This window comes from Epargyreus clarus, unplaced genomic scaffold (genome assembly GCF_041222505.1).
Source record: "Epargyreus clarus isolate Ecla_fem2 unplaced genomic scaffold, WU_Ecla_fem_2.2 ptg000007l, whole genome shotgun sequence".
Lineage (NCBI taxonomy): Eukaryota > Metazoa > Arthropoda > Insecta > Lepidoptera > Hesperiidae > Epargyreus > Epargyreus clarus.
In genome coordinates this window covers 1550792-1565230 of record NW_027332215.1, presented here as the reverse complement: position 1 = coordinate 1565230, position 14439 = coordinate 1550792, and the positions used below count along the sequence as shown (strand labels likewise).

Here is a 14439-nt window from a genome sequence, read left to right as displayed (position 1 = left end):
GTTCATGATATCTCTCGAACGAATCAAACTATTTACACATATAATATGACAACACATATATATTTACATATATGATATTCCAAAATATTTACACATTTTTTTAATGTTTTTACCGTAAATTTTATTGTTTTTTGTGAGGTACTTTCATCACAAAATACACATTTTAAATTTATATCACTCATATTAAATATTTATAACTTTTAATTCACACAAATAATATTAAAATAACAAAAAAAGCCAAAACGTTGGAAACATGTTGTAAACAGCATGCCACGAACGAGTCTTTATGATCAGCTGTGATGGCGTCATGGCAGCAGAAACCAGAGTGGGGACGGAGTGAGAGAGTAATAGATAGAGAAAGAGTGAGAGAGGAATAGAAACGCGGAGAAGGAAATGTAGGCATCACGCAGCTGCACGCATTTAACTTTATCGACGAATTTTTGTTATTTCGGCTTGCGGAAATCGTCAGGTTATATATTTTTCTTTATTCTTGAATTATTTCCTTCAATATAAAAAAAAAATTAGCTACGCTCGAGAATGTCGAGATAACGTTTTTTTTTTTACAACTTTGTTGCCCTCCCCTTTCTTTACGTCACTCTCAAATTGTCAGATTAGTGGAATATATACTTTTTAGGATGTAATTAACTCACCCTACCTTAATCTGACGCGCTCGAGAATTTCTGATGGTCAATTTTTTTTTACTAATCTGATCCTGTATCCTTCACGGGCCTTATATATGGGCCTCATGTTTCGTGGAGGTACTTTACCGGGTACAAAGTATCCCCCTGTATATTAATCTGCCGCGCTTTAGTAAATCCCGAAATCCCCGCTTGGGCTCCCCTACTACAAGGTCTCAAGCAAAACCAATCCTTTCTGGGATTGATTATAGATATATTATAGATAGATTATTGTCTGAATGCCTGTTTGCTAATTCCATATTATTAAAGTAATTACCATGTCCTATTTGCCTTTTGGTTAGTTCTGAAAAGTAAGTTAAATATTGAGATTTAGGTAACACCATTTTGATATTATTATACTCTTAAAACAAGCAAAAACATGCGAAGCTAGGGATATGAAAGACCTATCAATAGAGAGTTAGATTAACTGAATAACTATGTTTAACATCAACGTACCAACAAATTACTTACTTCAACAAAGTGGATGCTAACGCATGGCAGTTTCAAGTGCACTGGCCGCAATTGGGGGCAGAGTAACAAAGAAGTTGTCAATAGAACCGATTGATGTAGTTGATTACTTAGTCCACAAGTTGATAGAGTGGACAATTTAGCCGACAAGATCATCTTTTGGTACGTCCTACAAGCCCAACGGCTGGACGGATTTTAATATGATATGGAGTATCATTGAGGTATCAAAATTAGTTAAAATTTGTTTTTTATTAAATCCTTTTCTTCCCTTAAAAATATGTAAAGTATCGGCCTTATTATGAAATTGAATTGGTAAAAGAGCATGCAATTCACGTAGTAGCAAATGAGCTCTGCCGCCCATTATCGTCCACCATCGACCTCAGATAGAATTGGAAGTCTATTCGCGGTCAAACACAAGTACGTTGTTCCTTGTGAGACAGGAAGTTTTGAACGGGACAGTCCATTTTTCCGATTCCTCGTCCCGTTGTCTCCGAAAGGAACATCGGGACAGAAATTGTCCCGTTTTTCCAAATGACAATAATGATAACTAAAAAATTAAAATGACAATGTTTTTAAAGCAAATATTTCATGTATGTAATTATCAACCTCGTTAATCTGACTCTTCAACCCATATTATCATAGGGTGGATAAGAAAATTTTCACCGTCTTGAAATTCTAGTAAAGTCTTTATATTTTTCGTATTCCTCTCAGAAAATCCAGGAGTGCTCCGTTTATCAGTTTATCAGCGCCCAACACTTTTTCCACACTTATTAGGGCGAGCGAATCGAGTCCTCTATAATTCGAAAATCTTGCAAGCTTTCCATCCCTTTTTTGAAAAAACTACAGGGCTTATAAATTTGAAACTTAACATAGTTACTTAAGGTCATGTCTAGATTGGACCAACACGATTGAAATAAGGTTTTGTACACAAAAAAAATCACTTTTTTATCAAACTTAACTTTAGTGTAACATTGATGGCTGCATGACTTGGATTATTTTTGTTTAAATAATGGCAGAATAAAAAAAACGTCATGATGAATGCAGACATTTATGACATAATTATGTCAATCAAAAATATGAAAATGCTAACGTGGCAGCGTTTTACCGAGGTTTCACCGGTGTATTTTAAAAGCGTTTTGTTTCAAGTTTTTCTTTGTTTTATAATATAGGAGTAGCCGACGAGCATACAGTCCATATGATGGTAAGTGGCTACTGCCGCCCATGGACATCTGTAATTAACAGAGGTCGGCCACAGAAGCGCCGCTCCCCTGAGGACTAAACTGGAACGTCTCAGATAAGTTTTTTTTAATAATATATGAGCAGCAGACGAGCATGCAGTCCACCTGTAGTAAGTGGCTACAGCCGTCCATAGACATCTGCAATCAAACCCAGATAGGATTACATATTCCTAGCTGAGGTCGGCCACAGATGCGCCATTACCCCTGGACTAAACTGGACTAAGCTGGAACGCCTCGAAAAACCATGTTTCCCTTACCACACTTTTCGAACCAGAACACAGCGCTGCTGTTATGAGGCAGAACTAGGTGTGGCGGTGGTGCCGCCGGAGTCGAACCACATAGGGTTCCACCACCTTAAACTATCCGTCCGATTTATTTAGTGTCAAAGAAAAAGTTAATCTATTTACAATGCGTACCGAAAATGTATCTAATTAATTACTATTAATCCATTCATATAAAATTTACGTATCATCGTATGGTAGGTACATCAATATAGCTCTGACAACTAAGTATAGTATAGCCATATCTTTATGAATTGTATTCTCCAGGTTATACTGGTGTACTTATAGACTGTAATACTGCAAAGTTTCATTCAAATCCGATTAATATAAGGCACAAACATCCATCCATACTCACAAACTTTCGCCTTTATAATATTCGTTGGATATTATAAATGTTTTGACGCAGTGCAGTTTCAAAAACTCCACATATCCGATTAATCTAAGTTTTTGTTTACAGTGGGAAATTATAAAACGATCAAATAAAAAAAAACTTAGCGACTGATAATGACATACTGTTTTAATAACTTGCGCGACTACATTACTAAGTGAGCGACTACATTACTAAGTGAGCGACTGGAAATATAGAGAGGCAACTTTAGTATTAATATAGATTAGGTTTTTGTAATTGAATTGGTTAGGTTAGGTTGGAACATATAAGACAATATAAAACGAAGCGAGCAGGGCGCGACAGCGCCCAGCGAGCGGGTGGGCCCAATCTGTATGAATTCAGACCTTACCTTTATTCATGATCAATGACATGAGCACACAATATTCTACTTATTGTAGTATTTTTCAAAGTGATTTTTGTATTCGAAACACTTCATTTAAAATAAAATGCTGCCGAGTATTAAAAAAAAACATTTGCTAAATATTGAATAAAACGCAGGACGTAATGTTTACACTTAGAAAAATATTAGGTCGCTCAAATTAATGTTTGTAAGTTGCTGTTCTGTTGATTTCTCTTCACTCGCAGCCAGTTGCTCCCTTAGTAATACTATAACCCAAATTCATTATTTTTGTCATTCAAAACTTTTATTTGCAGTCACTCGTTTAAATACTACCCGTTTAGAATCCATCCGCAAATTTCATTTCCATCGTCAAAAAATACTTTGTTTGTGACAAAAAGCCCAGTGACAAATTTACAATTTAGCGACTATCACATTGTGGTTTACGGAAATTCGTTCCTGTATTGTATAGAATTGGTAATGTTAGGTAGAAACATAAAAGAAAATACAAAACTAATTGAGCAGGCCACACACATAATTCATTAATTAATTCATAAATTTAATAGTTAATTTAACAATTGATAAAAATGTTATTTAATAGAATTAATTAGTAGCTCATTCGCAGCTTTACGGAATGTATCCCTCGGAGCTTTAGTAAATTAAAGAAGTCGTGGTGAATTCAACATTCACTGATAAATGACCCAAATCGACATGAGGAGAATAATAAAGGTCTTTCACCATCTTGTTGATTGGTAACAGACCCCAGATTAGCTTATAATGTACTGCGTTTCAGACATCCACAATAGCTATAAGCTTAAAAAATATTTTTTGCAAATCAGGCGCAATAATTTTATAAGTATGGCGGAGTTTAAATTCAAGAGTAAAAAGATACCAAGGATAAATCCCAAAAAAATTACAATCCCAAAAAATGGATCTAATATAAGTTATCCACCACAAGCATTTAAAGTGGTTCTGGTTTTGGATCAAAGGTAGCTTTGCTCTTCATAGGTCTTCTGACGAAAGGTAGATTTAATAATTTATTGTTAATTAATAAGTGACCACATCATCTTTGATATAGGATCTTAAACTGAATATACAATTCACGATACGCGAGCCCTTATAAAGCTGCGCTTTTTGCTAGTTATATCGACTATTTACTGTTCCTTAATTGATTCCTAGATTGAAAATTTTTATCCACTGTTTAGTTGATTTTATCATAAAAGCATGTTTTTTAAGTATATTTAAATATATTTTTAAGTAAAAGTAATTGATAAAAAATCGATGTCCCGTTTTGACTAAAATAATAATAAATTTAATCACACCACATCAATAACCCAAATAGTCAGAAACACGAAATGCCGTTGTTATAAGATAGAATTACCTCCGTCAGGTGGTATTGCTATAAAAGTTACACTGAAAAGGATTCCGCAATTAAATTGGAAAGTTGTTGTTTGTTGAAAAAATAATAACATTATATAATTTCTTGTGAAGTTAATTAGGTTTTTACAATTGTATTGACTTATCAAAATTAGAATTCACTTTAATCTACTTAATAATTATATTTACTTACTACAAACATTATCTTATCTAGAGTATTTATTATGAACAGTAAAACATTAGCCTCCCGCAGTCGGGTAATAATAATATTTTATAGTATATAGTACACCACGTGTCACTGTGTTCATGATTATCTCTGAAACCACTCAACCGATTTCAATGGAGATTTGTGTGGGTTCCAACTTGAAAGACAGATCTTTTAGAACCTATTGTCATGATCCAATCAATTTTGTGACAGGGCTGTGTCTCTGTGTAGTCACTCATATAAGTCTCAATATTTATCATCTTAAGAACTGTTCTGGACTCTTAAAAGCCCGGAATTTTAATGGCATGCAAACGACCGTGCAAACCAAAATGGGTGTTATAAGTTTGTCGTGTCTGAATGCGGTTTATATTTCAAAGCGTGTGTTGAAAGTGCGTTCAAAGTGTGTACTGTATACTTAGCTGTATTTGGAAAAACTCTGAACACCCATATGTAGATTATAATCTTTTTTTATACGATTACCTTCTCGGTCTTAAACTGGAAATTTACTCGCAGGCCAAATACGTATTATCGATTTATGTGTACTTCAATGCGGTAGAAATATACAGTTCGCTAGCTTCCCTTGTGTCCGTGTCGGGCGGAGCGAGCCATGGGGCCGGGACGAGGGTCTGTCTGACATGCGAAAGATGGTTTTGTTCAACGCATACTAAGCTTGGCGTTGTCGGTGCCGGGGGCGCGGGACGGCAGTTTACGGAAAACCGCCCGCTTGAGCGTTCGCGTCGCCCGTACACTCTTATTCGCGTCTTTGCCAATTAAACTAAAGTGTTTACTAGTGTTTCTAATTCCATCGTGAACCCGCCACATTTTCTTAATAAAGGTAAGCGTTTTTATTTACGTTAATCGTGTCACACTTGGAAAAAAATGTTTTAAGAAAAATATTTTGATATATTATTAAATGTTTTTGGCATATAATTAAAGTCCTCGTAATTCAAAGTAATTATTTTAACTGCAGAGGAACCTTTTGTGTCAATAAAACTTATTATGATGAATGACTTACCTGATGTTGTCCGGAGTGCCACTTGTCTATTATTTGCTGACGACTGGACGGTTACAACGTGATATTAATAGGATAGCCGAATGAAGTAATAGTAATGGACTAACATTTAAGGTAAATAAATGCTCAATGATAACTTTCAGCCAAACAAAAGAGCCATGTCACTACGTTTATAAGCTGGATGGCGCAGTGATGACGCATGTAGTGCGGGCTCTGGGGGTGCAGATTAACACTGAGTGGACATTTCGTGATCATATCGTGAAAGTTTGCAAAAACCCTTACAGAAGCCTAGGTTGTATACTTCGTAATGTGAAGGGCTTCACAAACATAACAGCTGTAACAGTATTGTACAATTCCTTTGTTAGAAGTCAGTTAGAATTTAATGCGTTTGTGTGGGCTCCTCATGAAGCTAAATATACAGGAGCGCATACAAAATAAATTTACGCGTTTTTTATATTTACGCCTGTATGGAGTCTATCCATTTTACCCACTGGTGTGTCCGACCTTATTTATTTTGCTTAACAAAGCGCCTTGCGTACTTTAAACCTCGACGCAGATTTAATTGATATATTCTCTTGCCTTCTGAATGAATTTACAAAAACAACACTGTATGTACTGTGCTATTTTGTTTAAAAATTAGGAACCACACTATCGCTTTGGGAAGGACCTGTAATGATATGTGTTTGTGTAAAATAAATAAATAAATATTTAAACACGAGTTTGTAGCCGCAACTCGTAGACACGTGGCGTCCTTGAACTAGCATCTATGCAATGTTGCTACATTCATAGTACTATACGAAAATATTTTCTTAAAATATAGTGTTTTGTTTTATTTACTTATAACAATAAAATTATTAAATTAAATAAAATAAGAAAAACGTACTGCCGCAATTAAATGGAATTAGATTTTAATACATGTGTCTTCTATAAGAATAAAATTAAATACCTACGCTAGGTATCGCTACCCTATTCTAATTTCTAATCTAATTCTATTTTTAATTTAAATAAACGAGGATCGTTTTTAATTGAGTCTAATGTCTTATTTGTATGTGGGCGAGCCCGTAAATAGATCAATGGTACTTTGATCTAACTAATTTAACCAATATTTATTTATAAAAACATAGTTAAAATAATTCAATGAATAAGCGTTAATTGTCACTATGGTGACCATAGTAACAACAACATCTAAGCAAAATACCAAACAGTTTAGAGCACCACCTAGAAGTATGAAGGTATGAAGCCAGTATGACTCCGGCGGCACCGCCACACCTATTTCTGCCTCGTAATAGGATTTTTAAACGCTGCTGTGTTCTGGTTTGAAGGTAAGCGAGACATACTTTTCCGAGGCATTCCAGCTTAGTCCTCAGGAGTAGCGGCGCATCTTTGGCCGACCCCCAGTAGGAATGTCTGAACCTATCTGGGGTAGATTACAGACGTTCATGAGCGGCAGTAGCCACTTACTATCAGGTGAAATGCATGCTTGTCTGCTACTCTTATATTATAAAAAAAAGAAACAGCTATGGTGAGTAGTACAGGTCGATAAAGTTACGGGGTACGAAGACTCCGATTGAGTTCCGTTGATAAACCCGAAATCCTCCACCTACATAACCCTGAGAACGGCGACCTCTTCCTATGTACATATGCATCAATAAATACTTTATCAGCAAATTTCTGAAAGCTAATATTCAACACCAGCGGTCGGCAACCTGACACCCATGGGTGGTGTGTGGCCCGCGACTTTTCCTTGGGCCCGCGGGTCTGCGCATTACTAATAATTGGCCAAGTGCAAGTCAAACCCGCATCTGGAGGGTTCCGTACAACCAAAATTTTAATTTTTTTTTATTTCTAGTATTTAATATTGCAGCAGACATTAAAGTACATACCATTGTGAAAATTCTAACTGTCTCCCTCTAACGGTTCAAAAGTTAGTTGGAAAAATATCGAATAGCATTTTGCTGTATGGGGACCCCTTTCTGTTTTCAACTTTTTTTATTTTTAGTATTTGTTGTTATAGCGGCCACCGTTATGCATCCTCTGTAATTTCAAATGTCTATCTATTACGGTTCCAGAGCCCTGTGACACACGGACAGACGGACAGACAGCGAAGTCTTAGTAATAGGGTTCCGTTTTTATCCTGTAAGTACGGAACCCTAAAAAACCGCTGTTCTGCACTTCAGCACGCGCAATACATTCCCATGTTAAAAATATATGTTAGGACGACCCGTGGAATTTCGCTCTACGCTAAACTTCTCTGCACTCTGTTCTTTTTCCAGACATGCCAAAGGAAGTAACTTCAATAACGGTTTTTAAAGGAACTTACTTTATTAATAGTACCCTAATGGGGTTGATTGTTGAGTTGCTAAAAATAGGATAGGATATATATAGGATATATATATATATAGGATAGGATAGGTAAATAGGATTATAAAATATAGTTCTAACCCCTATTTAACGACCTTAAGGGTTGATTTTCAAAAAATGGAAAAATAAGTGATTATTATTTACAACCAGAAAGTAAAATACCAATTTTCATAGACTTTGCTTCAAAATCTGCGGACTTCTAAACGGAGTTTTTACCCTATTATACCCTCCTAAGGGTAGATTTTCCATAAATGGTGTTAAAAAAGTTCTATCATTCCCAACCAGAAAGCCAATTACCATTTTTTACAGTCCTTGCTTCCAAATTAACGGTTTTTAAAATAAAGTTCCATCCCCTATTAAACGTCCTTAAGGGTTAATTTTTCAAAAACGGTGGAATAGATGTTCTATTATTTTCAATCAGAAAGCTGAATACCAATTTTCATAGACTTTGTTTCAATATCTGCGGACTTCCCAACAAACTTTCAACCCCTATTTTACCCTCTAAGGGTAGATTTTCCATGAATGGTGTTAAAAAAGTTATATTATTTCCAACAGAAAAGCCAAATGCAATTTTTTATGGTCCTTGCTTCCGAATTAACGGAGTTTGAAATAAAATTCCAACCCCCATTTAACGACCTTAAGGGATGATTTTCCAAAAACAATGAAATAGGTGATTAATTATTTTCTATCGAAAACCCAAATACCGATTTTCGTACAGTTTACATTAAAAGTGGGGGACTTTCATACAAACTTACAACCCTTATTTTTATTATTATTTTTATTACTTTAAATCTGAAAGCTAAATACCAATTTTGATCCAGTTTAGTTTAAAACTAACGGACTTTCATACTAACTTTCAACTCCCATTTAACCCCCTTAACGGCGGAAAATCAAAAAATCCGTTCTTAGTGCGCATCTACATTATAAAATGAAGCTATATTTAAAATTTAATGATTGTAACTTCAGTAGTTTAGTCAAAACCTTGATTAATACGTTTTGAACGTGAGTATCTTTTCGCTTTTATATATATAGATATATAATATAATAAAAGCGTGTTTTTTAGTTTTTTGAACTATATTTATTTATATTAATATTGTGCAGTTAAACATTAAAAAATCTCGGAAAGCTCTTGTCACATACAAAGATATGTTAACGACCGCCTAGATCGAGAAATAAATTCAAAGACATCGTTTAGACATTTGCTTAACGTAGAAAATAATATCTCATTTTCCATATGTGTAAAAGCCCTCCCACATAATAAACGAGGCGCTGGTAACACGAGAGTTTACTGCTCTATATAACGCGTTCAAGGTCGGAATGGAAAATAGAAGGGTTAATAAATATTTAACTGACATGAAATCTTCTATTGGAATAATTGTACGGCCACCGGCAAAAGTAGATGATCAAAAACGGGATCTAATGATAGTAATTTACGTCAATATAGTGTGGCGGTGAAGTGTTTCTAAAGCACGAGATTGTTAAGTATATCGAATATCAGCTAATAGTACTGCCGCCCAATATTAATGATCATTCATATACCCATAATCTCTAAACTTATTTAGCGTCAGAATTAAGAAATGAAAAATTGTTTGGTCGTCTCCGACCCAGAAGCACTGATGACCGGAACTAGGGGACTGGTTGGAATAGTGCCAATTAGGAGTCTTGTGTTCAACAGTAAACTTTGAAGATATTTGGTGTAGGTTCTAATGAAATTGCAAAGCCAGTTCATCATTGACTATTTAAGTGTCTGATAATGTGGCTCGGAGACAAAATATGTAACTCCTCAACCGATGGGAATAATTGAGTTGTGTTTGTGTGTTGTGTTTGTGTGTGTTTGTGTGTTGAAGATATTTGGTGTAGGTTCTAATGAAATTGCAAAGCCAGTTCATCATTGACCATTTAGTTAGGTTAGGTTGGAACATATAAGACAATATAAAACTAAGCGAGCAGGCGAGCGAGCGGTTCCAATCTATGTAAATTCAGACCTTACCTTAATTCATGATCACGTTTATACAATTTTATACTTCAGAAATATAACCAACATTTATTTGAATTATTTTTTACTTTGTAGTGACATAGAAGTCGGTTGTATCTTTTTGTTATTTTTTTTTTAATATGAAGATCCGGCAGAAGTTATCTATTAGGGTATGTAACTATAGTGAAAATATCAATTAAACTGTTGTTAGCTTAAAAACAAATATTTTTATGTAAGCCACTAAGCCCAGAAGTAATTAAAAAGTCCGTGTGATCTTTTTAATAAATCAATAATAAAATCATTCAATTTTCATGTTCGTCCACATGATTGAAAACGCACGGGATTAGCTGAAGCTAAAGTGACGTCACATACTTGTAAACATTAAATGTCAATCCAAAGTTTGTTGGGTGCCTCATTGAAATTTTTGTCGATTTTATTAAGTTTATATTTCTTAAAACGTTATAAAAGCTAATAACTCTCTAAAGAATGCGCGCAGCTATCGTAATTGACTTCGTTAAAAATATCGTGACGTCACTTGCTGACATACGAGGCATGTCAAAAGACCGACTGTTTTTGCACGACGTCCCGTTTAACGTAGTCGAATATGTTTTTTGCTAATAAATATCCCTTATTTCGAAAAATAAATATCATTGAAACGAGTTTCTGATACACGTATGTAAATAATAAAACACTTTTCCAAAACCTGTGAAATACCCAACAATTGATAAGAAGAGTAACGCGTGTATTGTTCTCGTAGTTTCGCAGAAATCAGGGGTAAGCGCTTTTCAATACAAATGATTGTGTATTTTCTTTCTACTTACCTCGCAAAAATAATATTTTAAATAACAAATACGAAGTAAAAGCAGCAGGTTTTATAATTAAAATATAACAATATTCTCTCGCGGACCATTAAAACGGGTCGATGACGCAAATGCCTCTAATTCGCAAATTAATAATATTGTAGTAACTGTATTGTACTAATTAATAGTATTGTAGAAACTAACTTCATATTATAAAGAATTTTAATATCGTAGGAAATAAAATGATTTACAAGGTAATTAAAATAAAGTAAAAATTTGAATTTACGATTCTGCTTTTACCTTTAAGCTTGTTTTCTCATTTTTGTTATCAATCCGTATGTCGTCAGCGGAAAATTTTGAGGCTAATTGAATATAATAAAAAATACTAATTTAATTTCTGATAATAAAGTTTGTTTTGAGCCGGGTTCCGATTTAATAAAACCATAGCTATGACATACATTCCCATTAATCTATAGACTGACAATTATTTTTTTTTTTATTTTGTATGTAATTTCTTCAATTAAATTAATTATGTTTCTTAAAACTTGTCGTTTACCCAAAAATGATGTTTGAAACCAATTATTATTTTGTATATCGCTCTCTATATTCAGAGTAACTACTGTTAAATTATGGTAGATGGGTAGTGCTAATATCAGTACGCTGGGTTTCAAAATATAAATCAAAGAAATCTTTTTTAGAAACTGGTAACTCTGAATGAGATTTATTTTTGGAATATCTTTTCAACGCTCAGAACGATTGCGAACTTTATATGGTTGCTGCCTTATGGAACTTATCATCTATATATCCTAATCCTTGGTATCTCAATAATATTATTAGTGTTTTGAAGGTGGTAGAAGCCTTTGTGGTTCGACTCCGGCGGCACCACCGCCACACCTATTTCTACCTAATAACAGCAGTGTTAGACGCTGCTGTGTTCCGGTTTGAAGGTTGTGGTAAGGGAGACAGACTTTTCCGAGGCGTTCCACCTTAGTCCTCAGGGGTAGCGGCGCATCTGCGGCCGACCTCAGGTAGGAATATCTAATCCTATCTGGGGTTGATTACAGATGTCCATGGGCGGTAGTAGCCACTTACCATCAAGTGGACTGCATGCTCGTCTGCTACTCTTATATTATAAAAAAATATATATAGATGTTGTATAGTAATATATAGTTTTCAAACTTCGAGAGTGATAAGTTTTAACTAAAATTAAGTCGGCCAACAATTTCAAACTGCTCCGTCAAACAAGTTGAGAACTCAGTTTGCTGTGTGAAGTTGTGTTGATTTTTAATTATCGCATAATTTTCAACGGACTGCTTCTACAGAATATAAATTATGTTTAGTATTTCGACTGACCAAAATAGGTACTAAAAGAAAATAATTTTCAATCTAAGAATCAATTAAGGAACAGTAAATAGTATAATTGTGGAAAAAGTGTGGGATGCTTTTCGAACCTGATAAATGGAGCACCCCACGCCTTTTCCACAGTATTATCTACTCTCTATTACTCTATTTACTTTTCTATTAAAATTATTTTCTACTTTTTAGTTGATTTTATCATAAAAGCGTGTTTTTTGAACTATAATTATTTTAATTTCAAGGGCGGGTTAGCGTTAAGTTAAATCTTAAGTTATAGGCTCGCTTCACCTATCCCTTGGTCACAATTTTGAAAAAGGGATGCAAATCGTTGTCACGCCCTATGAGGCAAACTATTCGTCGCAAGAAAAAAATGTGAGAACAATTATTATGTATATGGTCTCAAATTAAATTATCTACAATCTTTGCTTGTACAACTTTTTGTCAACTTTGTTTTTTGTTTGGTTCTACTTTTTCTTCCGGAAAAATGCACGATTCCTACAGGATAGGATAACAGTTGTATCTTATGATAACTGTATTAAAAGAAGTTTCTTTAATGTTTGTAAAAAGAGTGTTGGGGAATTTTCCTGGCCAATTTAAGTACACAATAACGAAAACTATTTGTTATCCCATTATTAGTTATCAAAGAAAATATATTATTTTTTTACAATTTTAATTATATGCACCTATGTCATATTATCTTTTGTTAAACGCGGGCGAAGCCGCGGGTACTGCTAGTACAGATATAAAAATCGATTTATTATTATTTCAGAAATCGCTATTAGGGAAGTACTACTTATCCTTAGTTCTTATAAATATTTTTTCTGCAAATTTCGATATACATATACAAAAAGCTTATATAATTATTATTACAATGCATAGATTATTATTGCGTAGTAACGGTCAGTTTGTACTTGCTGGAAGTTATTTCAATCCTTAATTAGCGTATATAAGGTTAAATGGAATTCAGAACAGAATATTTGTTATTACGGCTTTAAAATAGTCGGAAACAGATATACTTCACTGAAGTTTGAGATGGAGCTGGAATTCTGAGTACAACGTAATTACCAATTCAGCTTAAATTGACTGAAACTATTCTCGCCGCAGTTTGGAATGATTTTCACGCAATACGCAATATAGATTTCGGAATTATATCTCAGTATCTGTGCCGTTTAAATATTTTTAGATTTTTAAAATATCTTTTGCCTGGAATCGAACAAGTTCATTTTGAAAAAAAACAGCCTGTGTTAACCATCACCGGATTGTGTCGCTTATAAGGATCAAATTCTGGGAAGCAATGTTATATAAAAAACTGAATGAAAAGAAAATTTTTAAAGAAAACACATTTTTTTCGTACATTGTCATACTAGTCCAAAACTAAAATCTTCAATGTTACTACCATTACTTAAAGGTTAAGAGTGGTAAAACCCTTTATGGTTCGACTCCGACGCCACCACCGCTACACCTACTTCTGTCTTATAACTGCAGTGTTAAGTGCTGCTGTGTTTAGGTTTGAAAGGTATGATAAGGGAGACATACTTTTCCGAGGTGTTTGAACTTAGCCCTCAGGAGTTGCGGCGCATCAGTGGCATACAACATGTAGGAATATCTAATCTTATTTGGGGTTGATTGGCGATGTCCATGAGCAACAGTAGCCATTTACCATCAGGTGGACTGGTTGCTTTGTCCCTGTAGTCCCGGGACTAGAATAGGGCTACGGTATCCCCTGCCTGTCGTAAGAGGCGACTAAAAGGGGGCTTCCGGGGTTGCGGGTGGCAAGATTGGGAGGTCGAGCCGCCCGGTAAGCAACTCCGGGAAGGACGGCGGTGTGTGTGGTCGCATACCGTCGTAAACACCAGACGGTGTGGCGAGTCCAGGAGCTTACCTGGGTGGAGCCCGAAGGGGCGACGCGTTCAGAGGACTCCGGTTGCGTTCCGTAGGAGATCCCGGAGTCCTCTTGGCAACGT

At 35.0% G+C, this 14439-nt stretch overlaps 2 protein-coding genes across 6 annotated transcripts in view; one reads left to right on the top strand and one right to left on the bottom strand.

Annotated features, from left to right (window-relative positions):
• The window catches only part of Neurl4 (neuralized E3 ubiquitin protein ligase 4), a 251324-nt gene that overhangs the window by 13551 nt on the left and 223334 nt on the right, over nucleotides 1-14439 (top strand). For 2 of the 4 annotated variants that reach the window (XM_073074336.1, XM_073074331.1), the window contains exon 1: nucleotides 5683-5806. The exons of 1 other annotated variant lie outside the window; for it this stretch is intronic. The gene's annotated coding sequence lies outside the window, so the exon portion shown is untranslated. Of the gene's footprint in view, nucleotides 1-5682; nucleotides 5807-14439 lie in introns of those variants that run through there. One more of the 4 variants, XM_073074337.1, reaches the window with a different exon arrangement.
• Nucleotides 1-14439, bottom strand: part of LOC140743221 (uncharacterized) — a 282021-nt gene that overhangs the window by 194570 nt on the left and 73012 nt on the right. The window lies entirely within an intron of this gene.